This window comes from Elephas maximus, chromosome 9 (genome assembly GCF_024166365.1).
Source record: "Elephas maximus indicus isolate mEleMax1 chromosome 9, mEleMax1 primary haplotype, whole genome shotgun sequence".
Lineage (NCBI taxonomy): Eukaryota > Metazoa > Chordata > Mammalia > Proboscidea > Elephantidae > Elephas > Elephas maximus.
The window spans coordinates 93391309-93418336 of NC_064827.1; the positions used below are offsets into that span (position 1 = coordinate 93391309).

The 27028-nt window shown below is 40.4% G+C and overlaps 1 pseudogene; it reads left to right on the forward strand.

Moving 5' to 3' along the window:
- LOC126082497 (replication factor C subunit 5-like) overlaps positions 1-24574 on the forward strand; it is a 44657-nt pseudogene extending 20083 nt beyond the window's left edge.
- The last annotated feature ends 2454 nt before the right edge of the window (positions 24575-27028 follow it).

The following is a 27028-nucleotide window of genomic DNA, read 5'->3' on the forward strand; positions in this document are numbered from 1 at the left end:
TTGAGAGAAAAAAAAAGTATTCTTGAATTTTGGGAAGAAACCCATTCACAACATTCTCAGTTCTAAGAAATTGCCATGGTAGTTTTGGGTGCACCAGCTGCTTGGGACAGTGTTGAGAGAGCTTTCTCAGATTTGAAATTCACCTTGCAAGACAACAGGGATAGCTTAAATGAGAAAATATTAGAGAACATTCTTTGAATTAGGCGTAATGATGGTTTGGAAACCCTGGTGGCATAACGATTAATTGTTGGGCTGCTAACCAAAAGGTCGGCAGGCAGTTCGAATCCACCAGGCACTCCTTGGAAACCCTATGGGGTAGTTCTACTCTGCTTTATACAGTTGCTATGAGTCAGAATTGACTCAATGGCAACGGGTTTTAATGATGATTTACTGCAATGATATATTCTAAATGAACTGTATAATTGTATATGAATTAAATCTGTATTTGTAATAAAATGTTTATTTTATGTAATGCTCTGGTGTTTCTTCAGCTTAGAACTGGGGTGAATATTAAAGTATTAAATATTTGATTGTGCTTTGCCTTTATGTATTGATGTATTTTGCCTTCAAGTATTGATGTATGAGGTATGACAGCACACTTCTTATTTCTAGTATTTTGTGAATAAATTCTTACTAATTTTACTTGACTATTTATTAAGTGTTAGTAGCGAAATGTTGCCTACATCAAAATCAAGTTTGTTTTCAGTGTGTTCATACCATTAAGCTGAGAATTTCCAACTAAAAAAGTATTTTGAAACTTCAACTTAATATTCATACAGTATGTTAGGAGAGTTTTAATCATAATACTATTTTTTAATCGGCTCTATACTACACTGAATTCTACTGTACCCCTTGCTGTTGAGTCAATTCTGATTCATAGAGACCCTATAGGACAGAGTAGAGCTGCCCACAGAGTTTCCAAGGAGTGGCTGGTGGATTTGAACTGCTGACCTTTTGGTTAGCAGCCTAACACTTAACCACTGCGCCCCAGGCTCCAGTATATTATTTTAAAAAATAGAATTAAAAAAATAATATGTTTTACATCGTATTTTTCTTTATATTGAAATGTTTTGGCGTTGATTAAAATTGAACATCATTGTCACTTTAGATTTAATTATTAATGAATGTGTATAAAGAGTTTAATATTGCTACTTTCAAAACTAATTACGAAATCTTGGGAAGAACAAAATTCAAACTAATATAAAAATGCAATATTATTTTCAATGTAAGGAATGAATTTGGTAGCCATATTTCTTCAGATGAAATTGCCCCATATTATCCATTTACAGAATATATATTTAAGATTGGAGAGTAAAAAATGGGTTCAGTCATGGTCAATGAAGTGAAACCAGAACAGAACTGAGTTTTTTAAATTTGGGTGAACCAGAGCAATAACCGGAACAGAAAAAATTATGGTTCAAAGCCTGGCATATAAATCATATCTGTTCTCTGCACTCCAGGCATATGCTCAATTTTCTGTCTCTCTGAAATTTGACTCTTTTTGTATCCAACTATTGGATTTTGCCTTTCCTTCAAAGCTTAATATAAAGACCAACTCCTACAGTGTCTGACATATTACAAAACCAAAAAAAAAAAAAACAAACCCATTGCGATCAAGTCGATTCCGACTCATAGTGACCCTATACAACAGAGTAAAACTGCCCCATAGGAATTCCAAGGAGTGCCTGGTGGATTCAAACTGCCAACTTTTTGGTTAGCAGCCATAGCTCTTAACCACTACACCACCAGGGTTTCTATCTCTATTAAGTTAGAGGTCTCTATCAAGTTAGAGGTTTTTATTCATAGAGAACAAAGGTAACATAGTGGGTTAATGGTTGATTCATCTTCAGCTTTAGAATCCTTTGAAATGTAAAGCTCAGGTATCTGGCTAGGGGGTATGAAGGTTAAGGTTATGGGTCAACTTGGCTAGGCTATGATTATCAGTGTCTTGACAGATATTATGTAATCATCCTCTATTTTATGATCTAATGTGAGCAGCCAATCTGTTGAAAGGGGAGTTTCCTTGTGGGTGTGGCCTGCATCCAATATATATGGATATTCTGGCAAAGCTTGCCCTCTCTCAATCCTGCAACTGATTCATAATCCTCTGACCTCTGGTTCTTGGGACACGAGCCAGCAGCCTACCATCTGACCTGCTGATTTTGGGTTTATCGGCCCCTGTAGCCACGTGACTCAGGAGAAGCCTCCAGCCTGATGCCTGACTCATGGACTTGGAGCTTCTCAGCTGCCACAACTGCATGAGCCATTTCCTTGAAATAAAAATCTATATATATAAGTTTATATATAGACATTTCCCTGGTTCTGCTATCGAGATAACCCAGCCTGAGATATTTGTTACCGAGAGTCATTCTAGAGAACAAAATCATAAGAATGAGTTTTCTGAATTGGTTCTCAACTCTGGCTACTCTTAAAGGTGCTAATGACTCTACCTCCGGTAGTAAAGAGGGCACTGATAATCTGTGGCATGAGGTGGCAATAGAAATATGCAAAATATCACCAATAGATGAAATATTTGTGAGAGACAAGGCTCAGGGTGATTGCATATTTGATACTTTTCTACAATTTCATCAGAATTAGAAGTATAAGGAAGCTGGTTGGTTGGTTCTACTTCTAGTAGACAAAGTGGTAAAAGAAAGGAATGAGCTCAAAACTTCAGAGTCACAGCTCAAGCACCACAAAACCTGGAAGTTGCCACTTGTGCCCTGAAAGTGTGCCTTATTTCTTGTAGTAACAGAGCTGATATTACCAAAAACAAAACTCAGAGTCTGATAGTAAGAATGGCTGAATTACAACTTCAGTTGAATTCCCAACCTCGAATGGTGTCTAAAGAGAAAAAGAGGACATTGGTTGGGAAGAAACAGGATCCTGAAACTTGGGATGGGGACATATGGGCAGATAATCAGGAAGATGGAAACACTGAGCCTTTAAATTCCATTGAATCACTCCTGCCAACAGAACCAACCCTCTCACTCACATCTGAAGAGATTATTCCATCTTTGTCTGCTCACCCACCCTCCCCAGTAAACCATTATCCCTTCTACCCCCATCTGATGATATTTACCCAGCTATGCTTCAACAGTCTTTGTCTGAGATGCAGCCTGGGGTGGTGCCTGGGGCATTGCCTGAGGTAGATGCCTTACAAAACATTTTTGATTGTCCCCAGGATCCACTCTCACCACCCACTTTTGCTTCCAGACCAATAACTAGACTTAAGTCGCAGCGAACCCCAAGAGGTAAAGTACAAAGTAGGACCCAGGAGGAAGTACACTATACTCCAAAAGAACTGCTTGGTTTTTCTAATATACAAACAGAAACCTGGGATATATGTGTGGGAATAGCTATTAAGGGTGTGGGATAATGGTGCAAGGAACGTAAAGTTGGATCAGACTGAATTTATTGGTATGGGCCCATTAACCACAGATTCTTCATTCAGTGTTTCAGCTCAAGAGGTTAGAAAAGGATCTAATAGTTTACTAAAGCATGGATTAATCAGTGGCCTACACTAAATCAAGTGAAAATGCCAGTCCTGCCTTGGTATACTGTAGAAGAAGGTATCCAAAGACCTAGGGAAATTGGCATGTTAGAGTAGATTTATCAGGTTGGACCCACACACCCATCCGTGGAGTGCCCAGAGGACACATCTTTTAACACAACAGTGAGGAACAAATTTGTGAAGGAGCCCCAGCATCCTTGAAGACTGCTGTGACTTGTGTTTTATGTACATCAGATTTAACAGTTGTGATTGCCCTAACGGATTTAAGACACGTAACTACAATGGGGCTGCTTGGATCCTGTGACGGTAGGAGCCAAGTGGCAGCACTTAATCAACAAAGACAGGTAGGCATGGTTACCATAATGGACAGCAGAGTCAAAGCAGTAATCAGAATAGTCTGACTCATATGTACTCATGGCATTGGCTATTTAGTCATGGTGTCCCTGTATGTGAAATATTTACTTGACCTGTAGAAGTAGAATTCTAGGCCAAATGAATGGCAGTCTAACTGAAATCACCATAATAGAGTCAAGGCCTCTCAGTCAATTCCCAGACTTAAGCCAGTTTACAGACCCACAACCCCTTGAATGAACGGTAGGCCAGATTCTCTTGAGGAAGAACCTCACTACACTGTCAAAAATGTGTACTGTTCAATTGGCAAAATAATTCTATTATGAAAACATTCTGCATTCCACTTTGAAATGTGGCGTCTGGGGTCTTAAATGCTAACAAGTGGCCATCTAAGATGCATCAATTGGTCTCAACCCACCTGGATCAAAGGAGAATGAAGAACACCAAGGTCACACGACAACTATGAGCCCAAGAGACAGAAAGGGCCACATGAACCAGAGACCTACATCATCCTGAGACCAGAAGAACTAGTTGGTGCCTGGCCACAACCGATGACTGCCCTGACAGGGAGCACAGCAGAGAACCCCTAAGGGAGCAGGAGATCAGTGGGATGCAGACCCCAAATTCTCACAAAAAGACCATACTTAATGTTCTGACTGAGACTAGAGGAATCCTGGCGGTCATGGTCCCCAAACCTTCCGTTGGCCCAGGACAGGAACCATTCCCGAAGACAACTCATCAGACATGAAAGGGACTGGACAGTGGATAGGAGAGAGACGCTGATGAGGAGTGAGCTAATGATATCAGGTGGACACTTGAGACTGTGTTGGCATCTCCTGTCTGGAGGGAGGATGGGAGGATAGAGAGAGTTGGAAGCTGGCAAAATTGTCACGAAAGGATAGACTGGAAGGGCTGACTCATTAGGGGGAGAGCAAGTGGGAGTACGGAGTAAGGTGTATATAAACTTATATGTGACAGTCTGACCTGATTTGTAAACATTCACTTGAAGCTCAATAAAAGTTAATAAAATTAAAAAAAAAAAAATGTGTACTGTTAATCATCCTCCCAACCTTCCCTGAAGGGATCTATGACCTTTTACAACAGTGATTGTTCACTGGGGAAAAGGAAATAATCAGACTTTTTAGGGATTACTGGACACTGCTTCTGAACTGACACTAATTCCAGGAGACCCAAAACATCACTGTGGCCCACCAATCAGAGTAGGGGAATATGGAGATCAGGTTATTAATGGAGCCTTAGCTTAGGTTCATCTCCATTGTGTCCCCAAACCCATCTGTAGTTATTTCCCCAGTTCCAGAATGCATAATTTGAATAGACGTACTCAGCAACTGCAGAACTCCCACACTGGGCCCCTGACATGAGGAGCAAAGGCTACTGTCCCTTTCGTTACTACATTTTTTTCTCCTTAATTTTTTTTGTTTGTTTTGATGGCATATGTTTCCAGTATTAGAATGCACACTTACTAATTGAGTATGTTTAAATTTTTGGTTAGGATATGGATTTAGAGAAATATAGCCTGGTAATACAAGCCACCAGTAAGACAAGTGGCACTCTGGTGCCACCAATCTGCAGCATGACAATATACCAATGAGAGCTAGATAAGTAATTTATCGGATGCCTTTCCATTAGGCTACATGGGGGAAACTTTGGTTTTCCAAATATGACACAGAAAAGCCAAAACAGACTCACCAGGGCTCCCTAAACATCACACAGGGAAGTCATAACTTTTCTTGCAAGCCTCATCTCACAGAAATAAAGGGGGAAAAAAAGGTAAAAGTCTGTAAAACTAACACATCCAAAAAGCATCACCTAATAAAATGCTCTTCCTACACAACAATGAGGGTCCAACTCTGATCTGTTGAGCTTCATGCATTTCAAAAAAGACCCACCATGACACTAAATGCATTAAAACCAGAATAACTTCTTCCCTCTGAGGTCCAGTGGCATAAAAAGTGACTGACATACCATGCATGCCAAAGGTAAAGAAAGAGTTAAGGTAAGAAAAGCCAAGTAGAAGCCATTAGAACTGCTCCTACTGAGGAAAACGGTAAACCAAAAGTAATACTGCATTCATGGAGGGATTACAGAGATTACTGCCACCCTCAGGGAATCAAAGGCTGCAGGGGTGGTTATACCCAGCACATCCTCATTCAACTCGGCTATTTGGCCTGTGCAAAAATGAGATGGATCTTGGAGAATGACAGTGGATTATTGTAAACTTAACCAGTTGGTGACTCCAAATGTTCCAGGTGTGGTTTCATTGCTGCAGCAAATTAATACATCTTCTGGTACCTGGTACACAGCTATTGATCTGGCTAATGCTTTTTTTCTCAATTCTGGTTTCAAATGAACACAAGAAGCAGTTTGTTTTCAGCTGGTAAGGCCAATAATACACCTTCACTGTCCTACCTCAGAGGTATATCAACTCTCTAGCCCTATGTCATCATTTAGTTCACAGGGACCTTGATTGCCTTTCCTTTCCACAAGACATCACACTGGTTGATTACATCATGCTGATTGGACCTAGTAAGGAAGAAGCATTAATGACAGTGTTAATGACTCTGGACTTATTGGCAAAACATTTGGGTGCTAGAGGTTGGAAAATTAATTGCACAAAAATTCAGGTGCCTTCCACCTCAGTGAAATTTCTAGAAGTCCAGTGGTGTGGGGCATGTTGACATATTCCTTCTAAAGTGAAGAATAAGTTGTTTCATCTGGCCCCTCAAATTAAAAAGGAGGCACAACACTTGGTGAACCTCTTTAGGTTTTGGAGACAACATATTCCTCATTTGGGTGTGCTACTCTGGCCTATTTATCAAGTGACTCAAAAAGCTGCTAGTTTTGAGTGGGGCCCAGAACAAGAGAAGGTTCTGCAACAGGTTCAGGCTGCTGTGCAAGCTGCTGTGCCACTTGGGCCATATGATCCAGCTGATCTGATGGTTATTAAAGTGTCAGTGGCAGATACAGATGCTGTTTGGAGTCTTTGCTAGGCCCCAATTGGTGAATCACAGCACAGACCCTTAGGATTTTGGAGTAAAGCCCTGCCATCATCTGCAGATAACTAACTACTCTCCTTTTGAGAAACAGCTTTTGGCTTGTTACTGGGCCCTAGTACAGACTGAATGCTTAACTTGACCATCATGCGACCTGAGCATCATGAACTGGGTGTTATCTAACCCACAGAGTCATAAAGCCGAACATGCACAGTGGTACTCCGTTATCAAATAGCAGTGGTATATACAAGATCGGGCCCGAGCAGGACCTGAAGGCACAAGTAAGTTATATAAGGAAGTGGTCCAAATGCCTGCAGACCCAAGTTCCATCACATTACCTTCAATCTCCTAGTCTGCACCCATGGCCTCATGGGGAGTTCCTTATGATCAGTTGACTAAGAAAGAGAAAATTGGTGCCTGTTTTACAGATGGTTCTGCACGATACGCAGGCACCACTCAAAAGTGGACAGTGGCAGCACTACAGCCCCTTTCTGGGTCATCCCTGAAGGGTGGTGATGAAGGGAAATCCTCCCAGTGGGCAGAACTTTGAGCAGTGCACCTGGTTGTTCATTTTGCTTGGAAGGAGGAATGGCCAGATAAGCAACTGTATACTGATTCACGGGCTGTGGCCAATGGTTTGGCTGGATGGTCAGGGACTTGGAAGGAACATGATTAGAAAACTGGTGACCAGGTGGTATAGGGAAGAGGCATGTGCATAGACCTCTCTGCATGGGCCAAAAAAGTGAAGATATTTGTGTCTCATGTGAATGCTCACCAAAGTGTGACCTTGGCAGAAGAGGATTTTAACAATCAAGTAGTCAGGGTAACATGTTCTGTGGAAATGAGTCAGCATCTTTCCCCAGCCTCTCCTGTCATTGAACTAAATGACCATGGTGGCAGAGATGGAGGTTATGCATGGGCTCAGCAACACAGACTTTTGCTGACCAAGACTGATTTGGCTACAGCTACTTGTGAGTGCCCAATCTGCTGGTCACAGATACCAACACTGAGTCCCTGATATGGCACCATTCTTAGGGAAGATCCAACAACCTGGTGTCAGGTTGATTACATTGGACTTTTTCCATCATGGAAAGGGCAGCATTTTGTTCCTACTGGGATAGACACTTACTCTGGATGTGAATTTGCCTTCCCTGCACGCAATGCTTCTACCAAAACTGCCATCCGTGGGACTTACAGAATGTCTTATCATGGTATCCTACACAGCATTGCCTTGGATCAATGAACTCACTTTACCTGGTCTTATCATGTTTCCCATCATCCTGAATCAGCTGGCTTGATACAGTGATGGAATGGCCTTCTAAACATACAATTATGGCACCAGCTAGGTGGCAATATCTTGCAGGGTTGGGCAATGTTCTCCAGGAGGCTATATATGCTCTAAACTGGCATCCCATATATGCTGCTGTTTCTCTCATAGCCAAGATTCATAGGTCCAGGAATCAAGGGGTGGGAATAGGACTGACACTACTCACTATTACCTTTAGTGAGCCACTTGCAAAATTTTTGCTTCCTGTCCTCATGACCTTATGCTCTGTGGGCCTGGAGGTCTTAGTTCCAAAGGGAAGAATGCTCCCACCTGGAGACACAACACTGATTCTTTGAAGTGAAAGTTTAGAATGCCACCGGGCCACTTTGGGGCCCTCATTCCTCTGGATGATCAGGCAAATAATGTAGTTACCATATTGGCTGGTATGATTGATCCTCATTACCGAGGGTAAGTCCATTGATATTACATAATGGAGGTGTAAAAGAATGTCCAGAATACAGGAGATCTCTTAGGACATCTCTCAGTACTACCATGCCCTATGATTCAAGTCAGCGGAAAACTACAGCAACCCAGTTCTGACATGACTACTAATGGCCTAGACCCTTCAGAAATGAAGATTTGAGTCACCCCACCAAGCAAGGAACCACAACCAGCTGATGTGCTTTCTGAGGGCAAAGTGAATATAAAATGGGTGGTGGAAGAAGGTAGTTCTAAATACCAGCTACGACCACGTGACCAATTGCAGAAATGAGGATCGTAATGGTTTTTAGTATTTCTTCCTTGTTTTGTTCTATGTGTGTATGTGTTCTTGTTCTGTTATATGTGTGTATGTGTATATGGTTGTACACATGTTAGTTGTATCATGTTAGGCACAAATATGACTTTGTTGTTGTCTTTACTGATAGATTATATATGGTTTAAGGAGATGTGTACAGGTGCCAAGTTGACAAGGGGTGGACTGTGATGGTTAAGGTTATATGTGAACTTGGCTAGACCATGATTCTCAGTGGTTTGGCAAATATTATGTAATTACTCTCCATTTTGTGATCTGATGTGAACAGCCAATCAATTGAAAGGTGAGTTTCCTTGGGAGTGTGGCCTGCATCCAATGTATATTGACGTCCTGACAAAGCTTACTGTATCTCGAACCTGCATCCAACTCATCATCCTCTGACCTCCGGTTCTTGGGACATGAGCCAGCAGCCTGCCATCTGACCTGCCAATTTTGGATTTGTCAATCCTTGCAACCGTTTGAGTCAGGAGAAGCCTCCAGCCTAATGCCTGACTCATAGATTTGGAACTTGCCAGCGTCTACAACTGGATGAGTCATTTTCTTGAAATAAATCTCTCTCTTTTTTTATCTATATGCTTCACTGGTTTTGCTCCTCTAGAGAACCCAGCTTAAGACAGAGGGAGTGAGTTTTACTGCCTAGGTGAGTGGCATTAGCTGATCTGGTTTTACACATTCTTTCCAGGGACAAATTGTTTATATCCTGACGTTTTGTTTCCTGGAAATGCATGTTGATCCTGCCATTCCTGGCCTGAGATGAGTGCCTACATGTCTGAAAATTTCTATCTGTAGTTCTAATGCAAGACATCTAACCACGAGAAATTCTTGCCCTTGTGAACATCATCTAAAGGGCAACATGGTGCAATAAGAAGAACTTGAGGTTTGAATCCCATCTGTGAACTTTACTACCTCAATCATTTCAATGGTTATAATTCATTGAGTATTCATAGTCTGACACTGACCATCAAAATAACTTTATGCAGCAGGTCCTGATCCCCACCCTCATTTTACCAGTTAAGAAACTGAGGCTCAGAGAATCAATTTTCTACCCAAGGTCACAAACTAGCTCATGATTGTGTCAGGACTGGAACTCAAGGCAATTAAACTCCAGCCCCAGCTCTTAACTTCAGTGTTATACTGCTTTGCAAAGTTCCTTAGCCATCTATTTCCCAGTTTTCCCATCTTAAAAACAGAATTAATAATGCTTTACCTATTGGGTTTTGAGGTATTGGTTTTGAGGTAGCAGCCCAATAAATATCAGCTCTTTTTACGTGAAATTGTGGAACTTCATCAAGCTAGATCAATCTGAATTAAGACCTTTGATAGGTACATTAGGCTATGTAATACCCTAAATTTCATCCTCTGTTTTTCCAATTAATTACTGGCTTCCCAGTGACCCAGGTGCTGGGTGGATACAGAATTGGGTCTCCAGCAGAGAGCAAGATTTGGAGATGCCTTCATTGGTCCTTGCCAGTTTAAACACATTTGCTGTGAATGATTGAGGACTTTTCAAGAGAACACTTCTCACATTTTATTGACAATGGCTTTTTTCCTTTACAAATAGAAACAATTGTGTAAATTTACATACGTATCAACCTGAGATGGGTTAGCTGTGTATTAACTGCTGGTGAAGAAAACTGAAGTCTAGAAAGGGAAACTGTCTTCAGTTTCACAAAGGAGAGGAAATCTTACTCCTGCTTCCCACTGAGAAAAAGAAAGGACACAGAAAGTACTAATGACCTACAGCCACATTGCTGAGTTCCTTCCGCTTTTCACAACAAACCATCAACATCCAGTGACAATATTATGATGTTGATTTTTTGTTTTTAAAGCTGGTTCAGGCATCATCAATTTTCATTACTTTCTTCTCCCCACCCCCATTCTTCAAATGTGGTGAAATAAGGCCATTGAATGTGTACTTTTTGATGAATCATTGCCTCTTGATCCTCTCCTTATCATTCAAATAAGACACCGTAGAGCCATTTCCATGGGTTCAGACATACTGGATTGAGAGACTTGAGTTCTAGTGTCAGCAATTCTCTTTCTGCCTGTCAGATAATGGGGAAACTACAGAACTTCGCTGAGTTTTAATTTCCTTATTTGCAAGCATTCTTTCCATAAACATTTATCAAACATTCTTTACGTAACAAGGAGCCCTGGTAGTGCAATGGTTAAGCGCTTGGCTGCTAACCCAAAGGCTTGGCTGCTAACCCAAAGGTTGGCAGTTCGAACCCATCAACAGCTCCACGGGAGAAAAGACCCAGTGATTGTTTCCATAAAGATTATAGCCTAGGAAACCCCCTGGGGAAGTTCAGCTCTGTCATATAGGGTTGCTATGAGTCAGAATCAACTTGAAGGCACAAAACAACAAAACCTAATGTAACACACACTCTGTTGGGAGTTGTGCAATGAAGATAATAATGCCTGCTGCCCTGTTTATCCACGAAAGTTTTGCGAGATGAAGTGCTCAAATGCTCCATCCAACTCCAAATGTCAGTAAAGGTCACATGAATGAAAGCCCTTTGTAAACTGTTAAGTTCACTACAAATATTAGTGATGGTGATGGCAATGAGGAGGAGCAAGAGGAGAATCCTGGAGAACAGTCACTCCCCTATGCTTATGAAAGTGTTGATGCTGCCCTTCTGGACTCGCTGAACATTTCAGAGAGTGTCAGAAAGCCTTCATGGGCACGGAAGTGAGATACAAAATGAGAGTTCTGCCTTGATGTAATAGAACGTTGCTTCGTGGAGCCTACAGTATATATGTACAATTGACTTTGAGTTCTCAGAGATCAGCTTCTTCAGAGCGCTCTATGACATGCAACAGCGACCTTTCTCTTAATACATTTTACACAGAAGGTCCCAGGCCATGTTAGAAATTAAGATGTGTAAGGGACTACTGAATTGTTTGTAATTTTCTAGGCTGCCCAGTGATATTTACAGGTTGAAAATCTTCCATCACATCTCACCGGAATAACAATCCCAGAACTGATTATTTGCCCCCTATATGGAGTGTTATTTGGAATCCATTGAGTACCCTGTGCCATAAAAGATAAAAATGAAACACTTGATGGCCAGTACTACTACTTTGTCTCTTGAATCAAATAAGATCAAAATCTAGGGTTTAGAGAATATTCTTTTGTATATATGTAGATGCTATGAATGTTGTTAGGTGCTGTTGAGTCAATGTTGACTCATAGCGACCCCATGTGACAGGGTAGAACTTCTCCATAGGGTTTTCTAGACTGTAATCTTTACAGGGAGTCCTGGTGGCACCATGGTTAAAGTGCTTGACCAGGTAACTGAAAGGTTGGTGGTTCCAACCCACCAGCTGCTCCACAGGGGAAAGATGTGGCAGTCTGCTTCTATGAAGATTATAGCCTTGGGGACCCTATGGGGCAGTTCTACTCTGTCCTTTAGGGTCACTATGAGTTGAAATTGACTCAAGGGCAACAGGTGTGCATAACCTTTACAGAAGCAGATCACCAGGTCTTTCTCTCACAGAGTTGCTGGGTAGGTTTAAGCCACCATCCTCTCGGTTAGCTGTGAGTGAGTGCTTAACTGTTGCACCACCAGGGCTCTTTATGCTACTTATTTACTTTCTAAAAGGAATCTCAAAGTCATTAAATTCTATTACTATTATTCTTGAGCTAAACATAATTAAGATCCCTGAATTTCTACATTAAACAACTCACGGAGCCCTGGTGGCACAGTGGTTAAGAGCTCAGCTGCTAACCAATAGGTCAGAAGTTCGAATCCACCAGCTGCTCCTCGGAAACCCTATGGGACAGTTCTACTGTATCCTATAGGGTCACAATGAGTCAGAATCGACTCGGCAGCAATGGACATATATGAGTACATATGTTATATTGTGATTCACATTAAAGTTAAGATTTAGGACTCTACAGCCAAATATCCATTCTGCTTTTTTTTTTGCAGTGATGTGTCATTACAAATACCATCTGTCTGGCTAGGAATCCAAAATAAGAGTTAATTCAAAACTATTTGGACACACACAAATCAAAAGGGTTAATGTCATGTATGTGTTTGTTTCCTGTTGCTGTTGTAACAAATTACCACAAACTTAGTGGCCAAGAACAACACAAATTTCTGGATGTTCGAAGTCCAAAATTGTTTCACCGAGCTAAGTCAAGGTGTCAACAGGTCTGGTTCCTTCTGTAGGTTCTGAGGGGAGAATTCATTTCCTGCCTTATTCAGCTTCTATTGGCCCGCTGTATCCCTTGGCTTGTGGCTCCTTCCTTCATCTTCGAAGCCTGCTTCCGTCATCACATCACCTTCTTTTCTATAGACAAATTCCCCTCTGGTTGGTCCCCTGTGATAAAAATGCTCACGATAACACCTAAGGCTGCCTGGATAATCAAGAGTAATCTGCCTATCTCAAGGCCCTTAATTTAATCATATCTGCAAAGTCCCTTTTTCTGTCTAAGGTATCAACCACAGGTTCCAGGGGTTAGATGTGGACATCTTGGAGGGCCGTTTTACTGTCTTTCACACAAGATGTTGTTGTTGTTATTTATTGCTGTCAAATCGGCTCCTACTCACTGCAATCCTATGTACAACAGAAGGAAACATTGCCCAGTCCTGCACCATCTTCACAATTGTTAGTATGCTCAAGTCCACTGTTGCGGTCACTGTATATTTTGAGCACCTTCTAACCTAGGGGCTCATCTTCCAGCACTGTATAGGATAATATTCTGTTGTGATCCTTAGGTTTTTCATTGGTTAATTTTTGGAAGTAGATCACCAGGCCTTTCTTCCTGGTCTGTCTTAGTTCAAAAGCTCCATTGAAACCTGTCCACCATGGATGATTCTGCTGGTGTTTGAAATACCGGTAGCATAGCTTCTAGCAGCATAGCAACATACAAACCACCACAGTACAATAAACTGACAGGTAAGTCATCCATTAATTTGGGTTAGACGACCTTACCCAGATTTCCTATTGTATGGAAATGATAAGACAACTTCTCATTTCATGTTTTGATTTGTTCATCACAGTGAGCTCCAACTAGAACAGTTAGCAGCCAAGATTATGAGGCCGGAACGAGTAGAATAAAATAGAAAGTAACAACTAAAATGTCTCACTACACAACCCTCAGACTAATTGAGGACCAGATGATTTTATATTCACAAGGATCTGTTGCTTGTCCTCAATCTCCATCTCTTTAATTAAAGAGACACTCGAAGCCAATGGGAGCCATCCTTGTGTTGAAAATCCTCAGAAGGAAATGAAAGATATTCAGTGGGGATGTATCAGTTCTTTGTCCAAGTGGTTGCTCCTGGAAAAAAAAAAACTTTTTTTTCTTTCAGTTTTTGATAGTAGCATAATATGAAAAATCAAATCAGAAATCTGATTCAGAACAATTACCTTAGAAAAGAAGCTAAATTTTCCAGGAATAACTAATTCCTGGAATTTGAAATGAGTCCTCAAATATCTAAACCAAGTGGGTATAATCTGACTAGTCTCTAAAACCAAACCCATTGCCATCCAGTCAATTCTCTGTTGGACATAAAAGAACTGCCCCCATAGGGTTTCCAAGGAGCAGGCTGGTGGATTCCAACTGCCCACCTTTTGGTTAGCAGCCTGAGCTCTTAACCACTCCACACCAGAGCTCCAAATAGTCCTATAAGGTGTTTTTGAAAGGGCCCTTTACAACCTGATTTTAGGTGAACAATAGAGATATTTAGATTTGGTAGGAAAATGCAGACCAGTGACAAGAGAGGTCTTCATTTGACCTTTGAAATAAGGATTACAAGAGAGGGAGAGTTTGATTCTTCCAACATTTAGAATCTGATCCTTTACGAAAAGAAAAAAAAATCTGACCTTAACAATAGGTCCACCCCTAAGTATTGATATGCAAGAACCAGCATAGAAAGGGAAAGACAGGTGGGGGATCGTGGTCCTCACTTGAAAGAAAAGGCAAATGTTTAGAGTGCCTGGCAAGAGGATCTTCACGTTTCCACTTTTAAAGAAGAGAAGCTCAGGCGGTGTTCTTGTTTTGTTTTCTTTTGTTTACCTAATTATTTGAAAGAGCTGACTCTCCGTGGTTGATATTAAAAATAGATTTCAGGAGTTTAGGTAATAATACCTGGGTGTCTGGTAGCTCCTTTTCAAACCATGTAACACAGAGCCGACATGTGTTGGAAATCAGACAAGCTTTAACTTTTATAAAATTGCACAGGAAGCTATTTTATCTGCAAGAGGCTTTATGACATGCGCTCAAGTAATACGGATCAGCTCATTTAAAACTAACATAAAGCCCCTGTTTCTACTGTTTTCCTTACTAAGCATATGGAAGAAAATGTTTTTAATTTCAAATATTATTATTATTTTTTTATTCTCAAATCATCTTATGTATCCTTTTCAATCCATACCTACTGTTGTCAAGTTGATTCTGACTCACAGCGACCCTATCGGACAGAGGAGAACTGCCCCATAGAGTTTCCAAGGGGCACCTGGTGGATTTGAACAGCTGACATTTTGGTTAGCAACCATTGTGCTTAACCACTACACCACCAGGTTTTCCTTCTTTCCAATAAGGAAAAAAAAAAAAAAAAAATAGTAGCATGGAAAGGTGCACTTGTCTCAATAGTTGTGTTCCTGAAATACAAATTACATCTTCTATAACTCAAACTGAAATTTAATACTCTCAGACTCACCACTATGTAAAGAAACTAGTATGTGTGTGCTTAAAGCAGAGCATATATAGATTACGCATTATGTTCAATAACAGAAAAAATGAGCCATAAGAAGGCGGAAAACCACAGCAGACAATAGTAGCATTGAGAACAGACACCAGACTTTTGACTTTCAGCCAGGACTGGGAAAAACCTACCAACTTCCCTCCCTGAAGCAGAGCCATTCTCTATTAAGATTATTGACTGTAGATTTAAAATCTAAAAAATCCAAAGGAAAAAAGAGGCTTTTAACCTTCTAATGTATTGTTGCAAGCACACGCTACCTGGAAATTTACTTCAGTTATGTACTTTGTTGTGTCTTACGTTGACCCATTGATATGGATGGGTTTTGTTTTTATTATTCAATTGAGTCTCACCCAACTCTTCTCATTGACAGTCAGGGAAATCATCTATCCTGGATAGAACGTTTAGATTTGCTCGTTGTTACCTTAAGGATTAACTCTGTACTTGGGGAGTCTTTGGGCAGCATCAAACCTACCCTACAGAGTTCTGTGATTTAATTTCACTTACGCATTTAAAGGGCTTACAGCTATCTTCACACTTAAATGAGGATTTACTGAGATGCTGGCCTCTCTGGTGGCAGAGATAATTCCCCAACCAGGAGGACTTCTGTGTTCCCAGGAGGAAATGGTTTGACCAAGGAGGATGAAATTAGTACACACAGACAAAACCATACCATCTGAGACTTTCAGAAAATGCCGATCCGGAGGGAAATCTCAGAGCATAAATTACTTTCTTTTTTTTTTTTCCTTCTTTCCCTCTCCTGCCCCCATCTTAGTTGGAGAGATTTGTGTTCTTTCACATGCACAGCTGTGGAGTCTCCAGGGAATTTCTTGCTCTTTTTCATTTTTGCATATCTGCCAAAAACCAAAATCTAAGCACCAAATGTAAGATCATATGCTCCACATGTGATGCGGGTGGATTTTCCAAAGAATGCTAGACAAGGAACTGAGTAAAACCCAAGGTGGAGATTCTAACAGTGAGGCTGCACCACAGGTGGCATGATGGAGGGGAAAAACAGCCAAACAGGTGGGGATCACTGGCTCTGTTTTGTGGTCGTTGTCTTTGTTGTCTGTTTGTTTTGTTCTTGCTCTGGTGCTAGCCATTTGTCTGAACTTGGCTAAATTACTGGGTATTTTGCTGTCTCCGTTACATTGGTGAAGTACATATTTGTTGCACGAATGAATCAGTGAACAAACCTGAGATTAGTCTTTGCCCTTCTTGTAATTAGTTGTAATTAGGACCTGGTCTTTAGTCCTTTACCTCTTTGTCTGAGACTTTAGCTCTGAGGTCCATTCTGGTTCCAAATGTTAATAGGTAACACTTACAGACCCCTTACTAGGGACTGGGCACTGTTCTAAGCACTTCCATGGACCAATTATTTTAATTTTCACAATGCCCTTAGGAAACAGATAATAGTATTATCCACATTTAACAGACAAGGAAATTGATACACAGGTTAAATGACTTATCCAATGTCATATAGCTAGAAGCGGCAGAACTAGGATTCAACTAGAAAGACTGACTCCGAAGTCCAAGTTTTAAAGTTAATCCCATGCTGCCCCTCTAAAATTCTACGGAAAAAAAGTGAAGAAGAGCATTTCTAGGTACTACATCAAACTAGGCCTCACCAAGATGGAAACGATTTATTTTTATTAACTAGTAATGCATGGAACCCTGGTGCTGCAGTGGTTGAGAGCTTGACTGCTAACCAAAAGGCCTGCAATTCGAATCCACCAGCTGCTCCTTGGAAACCCTATGGGGCTATCCTACTCTGTCCTATGGAGTTGCTCTTAGTCCGAAATGACAACAGGTTTGGTTTGGTAGTAATGCCTAGCCCATATCCTGAAACTCCATCCTGTCCTTAATATTCACGCCTTTCCAAAAATTAATCCATCTTTGGTAGCTCATCCTTTATGTCATCTCTGAGCCTATCCCATCCCGGACTCTTATCCTGGGTCTTTTGTTGTGTCTTGGAGATGATAGGAAAGAAGGTATTGTCCATCATTTGGAAATAAATAAATATGTTGGAAATAATAGAATAAAAAAGCAAGTCGAGTGTTGTGCTTTGGGGAATGCATAGAAATGTTCCAAATGTCTAATGAAAATGCAAATCTATGTATACTATATGTCTTAGTCATCTAGTGCTGCTATAACAGAAATACCACAAGTGGATGGCTTTAACAAAGAGAAGTTTATTCTCTCACAGTCCAGTAGGCTAGACGTCCAAACTCCGGCACCGGCTCCAAGGGAAGGCTTTCTCTGTCAGCTCTGGAGGAAGGTCCTTGTCATCAATTTTCCGTTGGTCTGGGGGCATCTCAGCGCAGGAACCTCAGGTTCAAAGGACGTGCTCTGCCCCCAACGATTTCTTGGTGGTATGAGGTTCTCAACTCTCTGCTTGCTTCTTTTTCCTTTTGTCTCTTGTAAGACAAAAGGTGGTACAGGCCACACCCCAGGGAAATTCCCTTTACATTGGATTAGGGATGTGGCCTGAGCAAAGGTGTTATATGTCACCCTAATCCTCTTTAATCACAGGCAGAGATTATGATTTTAGTACATAGGAAACTCACAAAATGGAGGACAACCACACATGGCCTAACGAAATTGACACATATTTTTGGGGAACATAATTCAATCCATTACACTATGCAAATCTAATAGTAAACAGAGGACACATTTTAATTGGAGTAATTAGCAGGGTTTATTTATAAAGAGACTATTTGTGTGGGGTTTAAGGAAACCGTAAGGAAAAATACATTAGCCTGGGGTTAGTAGCAATAGGGCTGTTACCTCATCTAGGTCTGAAGGGGAAGAAGTGGTTACCAGAACTAAGATGAAGAGAGTTGTGTTGAGGAAGCACTTTTGGGGGCACAGTGATCTTCAATAAAGGGCACAGCCAGCCTGAGACCACCCTTCAGGGAGAGGACTAGGAGATTAAACATCCTGACCTCGCCTTTCTCCCTCGTCTGATTTCCTGCCATGGTTCCCCACTGGCCACACCCAACAGGAAGCCATAGGCAAGAAAAAAAAAAAAAAAGCAAGGGAGGCTATGTAATCCACACAGGTGAGCCTCCTGGGGAAGGACGAAGGGTGGAAAAGAATGGAGAGTGTAGGGAGGAAAAAACGAAGATACCTGCAGACTGGTATTCACCAGAGAGCTGCTGTGTGTCCAGTCAGCGTTAGACTTAGCCAGAAAAAAAATTTTGAAGTCTGATAGGTGCCCCAACTCCCTGACCACCCCCACTGGTTTTCTTTTTTATCATCTTTTATCCAGCAAAGTCTAGTTTGTAAGTAATTTTGAAACAATTTCTTCTTTTGTGCTCTAGTCTAGGACCTAAGAGTACAAATTTTATAGTATTCCTAGGAACATTGTTTGAGGCCCTGGTGGCACAGTGGTTAAGCATTCGGCTGCTAACCAAGAGGACAGCAGTTCAAACCCACCAGCTGCTCCTTGGAAACCCTATGGGGCAGCTCTATTCTGTCCTACAGGGTCCCCATGAGTCGGAATCCACTCGACGGCAACTAGTTAGTTTTAAGAACATTGTATAAAATTTTCAGTGAACCAATGAATCAATTTTCAATGAACCAATGTGACTCTGTTGGAGGGTTTGACCATCTCTCCAACAGACCCTTCACTGAGTTGCAGAATATAGTCAATCAATAGTTTTCTCATATAAGTACTGAGAGCTTTCAAAGAGAAAGAACCAATGCTGTGTATTCATGTAGCACCCACCAGCAAAGCCCCTAGCAGCTTCATATCCTTTCCATTCAAAACATCTTTAAATGCTGGTAGGAATACAAAATGGTATAGCCACTGTAGAAAACAGTTTGAACATAGAACTGCCATATGACCCAGCAATCTCAATCTTAGGTATATACCCAAAAGATTTCAAAGCAGAAACACAAACAGAAACCTGTACATCAGTGTTCATTGCAGCGGTATTCACAATAGCCAAAAGGTGGAAACAACCTAAATGTCCGTCAACAGATGAAAAGATAAACAAAATGTGGCATATACGATGAAAACTGTGAGAGCCGGAACTTGATGGGACTGCCTTGCTTTTCTGGGTCTCCTAAGTTTTCTGTCTTTAACAAGGTACAGTCTTACCGCTTTTCTACCTTTCATTTTAGTGGAGAATGTATGAGTTTTTCTTCTCTGACAGGTTGCTGCCTTTTACAGTTACTGGCTCTCACAGGTTTTACTGTACGTACCATGGAATATTACTCAGCCATAAAGAAAAATGAAGTCCTGATACATGCTATAACATGGATGAACCCTGAAAACATTATGCTGTGTGCAATGAGCCAGATACAAAAGGACAAATACTGTATGATCTCACTTACATGAAATAGGCAAATATATAGAAACCAAAGGTTATTAGTGGTTACTGTAGGTGGGAGGGAGAGGAGAAGGGAGAGTTACTATTTAGGAGGCACTGAGTTTCTGTTGGTGGCGCAGTGGTTAAGAGCTTAGCCGATAAGCAAAAGGCCAGCAGTTTGAATACACCAGCCACTACTTGTAAACCCTACGGGGCAGTTTTACTCTGTTGTATAGGGTCAAAAAAAACAAAATTTTTTTTTTATAGGGTCACTATGAGTCGGAATTGACTCGACGGCAGTGGGTTTGGTTTTATATGGTCACTGTGAGTCAGAATTGCCTTGGCAGCAATGGGTTCGGTTTTGGTTTTGAGTTTCTGTTAATGGAAATAGAATGATTTGGAAAAGATTAGTGATACCACATGTACAACAAGCGAAGTGTAATCAACGTCACTGAGTTATACATGTAGAAATTGTTGAATTAACAGATGTTTATTATGTATACTTGTACCACAATAAAAAAAATAGTGATAAAAAAAACGACTAATTTTTCTCCTTGTATAAAATATCTTAAGTTTGACAACCATGAGTCATTAGCGAGACACTATCAGAGACTGCCATTGATAATACCGTTTTGTTTTTTTCAGAAAACACTCCATTACACTTGTCATTTGAAAATGAAAGCCACATTTTTGTGTGACGTACAAAACAAATTGCAGCAGACAAATAAAGGCACGGGGCAGCTGATGCCTTCAACTGGGTTCCTGTAATTCCTCATTATTTTGTTTCACTTTCTTTTGTTTTTTCTTTTTAAACAGATATAATTCAAACTCTGCAGTTCAGTCAAAAGAAATAAAGTAATTTAGATGTCAAAAAGCAAAGAGAAAACCATTTGGAACCGCAAGTGCCCTAGTTTTGCTGGGAAGGTTTTAAATGGCCTGAGTTTTTGCTGTCTTTCCCATGGATTGTAGTTCACAGAGCAGCAAACAAGCACAAAGTGGCAGAGAGAAGCACACAGTAAAAATATGACCAGCAGTAAGTATACCAAATGCTAAGGGATTTTTTTTTTTATCGGGAAGGAATTTTAAGGCAATGCAAATAATTCAAATTCATCCAATTGCTGGATAAAATGCACTATGGTTTTTCAAAACTGCTCTCAATTGTTAGCCCGCTGAAGTTTTGAAAATACCTGTTGATCTGAGCAGAAGAAGCACCTGAAGCCTTGAGGCATAGTTGCTTTCTGAAGAAAAAACACTTTAATATTTCATATGGGAGGAATTTTTCAAGGTGCATATCAAAACCAGGGAGAGAGCTCACACTTAACCTGAAGTATTGGTCTTCCGGGTTCCATTGGAGCAAGGGTGTCTGGCAAATTCTCCATATTACGCACTTGCTTTTCTGGTGAGCAAAAGCACAGCACTCTGAAAGATAATGAGATCTCCAAATCTGGAAGCTAAAAGAAAATATGATAATAATAGTGGTTGCTAACATTTTTAAGTGCTTACTACAGAGTCTCCATGAGTCGGAATTGTTTTTTTTTTTTTTTTGGTTTTGTGTGTCAGGCACTGTATTAAGCATTTTATCTGGATTATCAGAAAATTTCTTAATCACCTCAACTCTTTGAGATGGGTGCTCATCCTCTGTTTTACAGAGCGGCAAACGGGGGTTAGAGAAGTTACGTTACTAAACAAATGTTGTACAGCTAGTATGTGTTAAAGGGTTTGAACACATTACGTTTTTAAAATTCTCTCCGAATCTAAGACAAATTCCCTTAGCATTTGGTATATTTCCTGCTGCTCTTGTTTTTACTGTGTACTTGTCCCATAGAGGTAGTTATCATTATATAGTAATAATAATAATAATTTAAAAAGATATATTTTTCCTCTGAACATTACACATTTTGTTGGCTACCACTACATAATCTTCATAGCCACTGAACTAGGTAGAATAATGTCCCCCAAAAGGTGTTCATTTCCTAATCCACGAACCTGGAGGTGGAGAGATTATCCTGGATTATCCGGATGGACCTAATCTAATCCCATGGATCCTTAAACGTGGAAAATCTTTCCCACCTGGGGTCAGAGGAAGATGTGATTACAGAAGAAAGGTCAGAGAGATGCAAGTCTGCTGATTTTGAAGATGGAGGGAGAGGCCACAAGCTAAGGGATGTATATGGCTTCTAGGAGCTGGAAAAGGCAAGAGAATTGATTTCTGCTTTAGAGCCTCTAGAAAGGAACACAATCCTGCTGACACCTTGATTTTTAACCCAGCGAAACCCAGGTCAGACTGCTAACCTACAGAACTGTAACATAATATATTTGTGTTGTTTTAAGCAACTTTGTGGTAATTTGTTACAGCAATAACAGAAAACAAATATAGCTAATATAGCCATAATTTCTATGATAAAATATCGTACTTAGATAATATTCCATCATTTACTATAATAAGTGCCACATGGTTGGCTATTTAGGTTCTTTCTTCTAATTGTTTTCTCTTATGAGCCTTACATGTATCAATGTGTCATGTATCAATGTATTACATGTATTTGGCCTTATCCATATCTATCTCTATCTCACTTAGGAAGTTGCACAGCACAGAGTAAGCACTCTGTAAAATTTAGCTGCTGTTATTACCTCCTTGGACTAGAACCTCAGAAGTGGGATAATTGAGCCAAGAGATACAAACGTTTTGTTACAAGTTTCTTGATATGTATTATTAATTTTCTTCTCAAAAGAGATTGAACCAATTGCTGCTGTCTTTTACTTTCAAGATGACAAAAATTACAAAGAATAATAATAACTTTGGGGGTGGTGGTGTTCGTAGATGTCCTATTGGCTATGGGAAAAATGGGACTCATGGGAGGCTTAGTGTTGGAATAATAATTTGAATTTGGAAGACAGGATACAGAGAAAAGGAGTAAGAGATATTTAGACTTTCTTGAAGGGGGAGAACTTTGACTAATTGACGTTATTTATATTTCTGTTTGGCAACAAGAGAAGAGCGATTCACCACTTTCTTTCTTTCTGTAATATGTCCAAACATGGGAAAGTTTTTATTACTGGCATTGTATTATTTAGGCTATGTTCTGGTGTCATGTAAAATTCCTAGTGAGCTAGACTGAACAACTTAGCAGGGCATACTTCAAAATTAAAAATGGAATAAGTAGCTAACTCTAGTATAGTTTAATCTTATGGTTACCTTCATTTATGTCCTATTTTGACAGATGTTTCTAGAGCCAATCTCTGAAGTGCCCTTCTGATTGTATCCTGGTGGATAGGCAAGAGCTGTGATAAATATTGGGGTAGTGATCGCAGAAAAGTGGAGGCAGGACTTCTCTGAAGACACAGTAATCTCCTCCTTCAAGGTGGACAGCCACATATTGGTTGACTAGATGCTTGATCTTCAACTCCAATAAGTTTTAGCTATTAGTAATTAATTGTGACTTGAGGGAATATTCCATAGCCGTTAAAATTATTATGTATATTTCTTTGTTATATAAAAAAAATTTTTTTTTCTTATAGGTGCTCATAATATGTTGGCAGAAAAAGTAGACAATAGGACAGTATAAGTGTACTATCCAACTTTTATTTGGAAAAATTTGGAAGGATATGTACCAAAATATTTACAATGGCAACTCTGAGTGGGAGGCTTTCAGGAGAAGTTTTTTTTGTTTGTTTGTTTGCTTATCGATATTATTTTTTTTTCCTGCGATGGGTGTGAACTACTTATGATATAAAGAATAGTATAGATTTTTAATAGTATAACAAACACTAATGTGAAGGTTCTGGAGTCAGATTTCTACTAGTAGCTCTGCAGATACTTTGGGGGCATAACAATCCTCTTGGAGCCACTTAGAGCTGGCCACCCTCATGGTGGTCAAAAGTAGGAGTCTGGCCTGGGTTGAAAGATACCAGTCACATTTCTTGTCAGGACATCCTGAGTATGATTAAAAAAATTTTCATTGAAGACTGACTGTCACATCTGCTTCTTTATAATCCCCCAGGTACAGGAAAGAGACTATACTAGTCTGTGTTAAACAACTGGGCAAAGATAAGGAATTCATCTCCATGGTCTGGGAGTAATAGATATCATTTTGGGACCAATTCTGAGCTTTGCTAGCACAAGGCAATGCTTAAGAAAGGCTTTAACTTAGTGGTTCTGGAAAAAGCTATACCATAACTCAAGACTCTCAGGATGCCTGGAGTAGTGTGACTGAGAAATACGTGGAGAATACCGTATTTTGCCTCGTCTCTATCTGTCAAAGATCATCCCTGCATTGCAGTCCTGGTGTATGAGGTTGCAAGTTAGTCCTCTGACTCTGGAACCCATGGTTCCCTGTGTGAGACATGTCCTAGAAGAAGAGAAAGTTGACATACGTGAAGATGAATTGAAAGCACTTATAACTCTATCCCATAGAGATATGTGAAGGGCTCTGAACGTCTTGCAGAGCACCAATATGGTTTTTGGGAAGGGGACAGAAGAGACTGTGTACATATGTATAGGACACTCCCTCAAGTCTGACATCACCAAATTCTAGACTGGATGTTAGGTCAACACCTCACCACAGCTGTCTTAGTTATCTAGAGCTCCTATAACAGAAATACTACAAGTGGGTGGTGTTAACAAACAGAAATTTATTTTCTCATAGTTTAGGAGGCTGGAAGTTTGAATTCAGGGCACTGGCTCTAGGGGAACACTTTCTTGCTCTGTTGGCTCTGGGGGAAGGTCCCTGTCTCTTTTCAACTTCTGTTCCTTGGTACCTTGGCGATCTTCATGTGGCTTATGCCTTCCCCTCTGTGCTTGTTTCTCTGTACCTAATCTGCTCTTTTTATATCTCAGAGATGATTGGTTTAAGACAATGATAGGACCTCATTAACATAACAAAGAAAACTCTATTCCCAAGTGGGATTACATCCATAAGTATAGGGGTTAGGATTTATAGCACATATTTTTGGGGCATACAATTCAAACTATAACAACAGCCTGTAGAAGAGAGATCACATCCCCATCCCTCAACCATTCACTGTGTCCAGGAAGAGTCAAGCTTTTCATTGGCTAGGTTTAGGTCAGCTGACCACCCTTGAGCTGGTGCCCTGACTTTGCACTTTTAGCCTCCTTATCCATGAGAAAATAAGTTTCTGTTCAAGCCACCCACTTGCAGATAACTAAGACAGGAAGGGATGCTGGAAGAATTTTCAGGAAGCTCATGGAAAATGGTTAAAATCGCAGGTAAACTTGATCTAAGCTATTGAAAAACCACAATTTCCTTCCTGTCTATGGACTCTACCTTTCAATTTGTTCATATGAGTTCACTTCTCTTCAATGAGTAATAATTATAATAATAGTTATTAAAATTCTGGAGTTACTGTTTGCTAGGGACTGTGCTAGTAATGTTACATGCATTATTGATCAGTCTTATCCTCACAGGACTGTTGAGGTAGGTACTGTCATTATCTCCATCTACATATAGGGTAAATGGTATAGACAGTTCCCATTTCATACAGTAACTAAGTGGTGGAGCCAGGTGTTGAACCCAGGCAGTCTAACTCTAGAGCCTATTCTCTTAACCACTATTCTACACAACTTCTTCACTCTATAACTGAAAAAGTATTAATCATCCACAAAAATCTTATAGATCATACTTATGCCAGTGCTCTATTCATCACTACCAACTAAATAACCACGTCATATCCTTTAAGAGCCTCTCTGGGTTTTGTAAGAAGTCTCATTCTTGCCCCAGGCATAAACATTGGAATGGGGGGGTGGATGCAGGAAGAAGGGGGCCTTCTCTCCACTGGAGAGCTGATTAATTTATAATTAACAAAGGCTAAAATGTTTTTTAAAATGTCCCTTTCTAAAACTTTAGTTTGGGAGCCTGGAATTAAAATTTAGTCACTGAATCCTGTCTTTCTTTGGGGGAGGAAGGTCCATCACTGGAGAATTACTAACTTTCTAGGTCTCAAGTCTCCTCTCCAAGGCTTATCTAAGCCAATTCCCTGCCAGATTTTTGGTGTGGAGCCTCTGCCATGCCTTTTATACTGATTCTCAAAACTGTATCTTTTACTTTCTCAACTGTATATTATAAGAAAAAAAAATTTTTTTTTATATTATAAGAAATATTAAACGTATAGGAAAGATGAAAGTACTAAAAGAATAGTAAGGTGGGCAGCCACAGACCCATCGCCGACATTCAGCACACATGTCCGTCTACTACCAAATAAGTTGACTCCGACTCGTGGCAACCGCATGTGGGTCAGAGCAGAATCGTGCTCCGTTGGGTTTTCAGTGGCTGATTTTTCAGAAGTAGCTTGCCAGACCTTTCTTTTGAGGCACCTCTGAATGCACTCGAACCTCCCACCTTTAGGTTAGTAGCTGAGTACTTAACTGTTTGCACCATCCACAAATCCCAGGCCCATTGCCTTCAAATTGATTCCTACTCACACCGATCCTGTAGGACAAAGTAGAACTGCCTCATAGGGTTTCCAAGGAGCGTCTGGTGGATTTGAACTCTGACTTTTTGGTTAGCAGCCGAGCTTTTAACCACTGTGCCACCAGGGCTTCTTGCATCACCGAGGGACTCCTATATTCCCCTCTAGATATTAATCTATTTTCCTATATTTGCCCTGTTTATGAGTATAAATAAGCTCCTTAGAAGCAAGGATGGCGAGACTTTGTCTCACATACTATGGACATGTTATCAGGAGGGATCAGTCTCTGGAGAAGGACATCATGCTTGGTAAAGTAGAGGGTCATTGAAAAAGAGGGAGCTCCTCAACAAAGATGGATTGATACAGTGGCTGCAACAATGTGCTCAAGCATAACAACAATTGTGAAGATGGCACAGGACTGGGCACTGTTTCGTTTTGTTAGTACATAGGGTCACAACAAGTCAGAACCAACTTGACGGCACCTAACAACATGAATATATCTATTTATTTATGGTGAATTTCTGACCTTTCACCTCTAAATACTGCAGCATATATCTCCTAAGAGTAAGATATTCCCTTATATGATCACATACCGTTAACAAACCTAAGA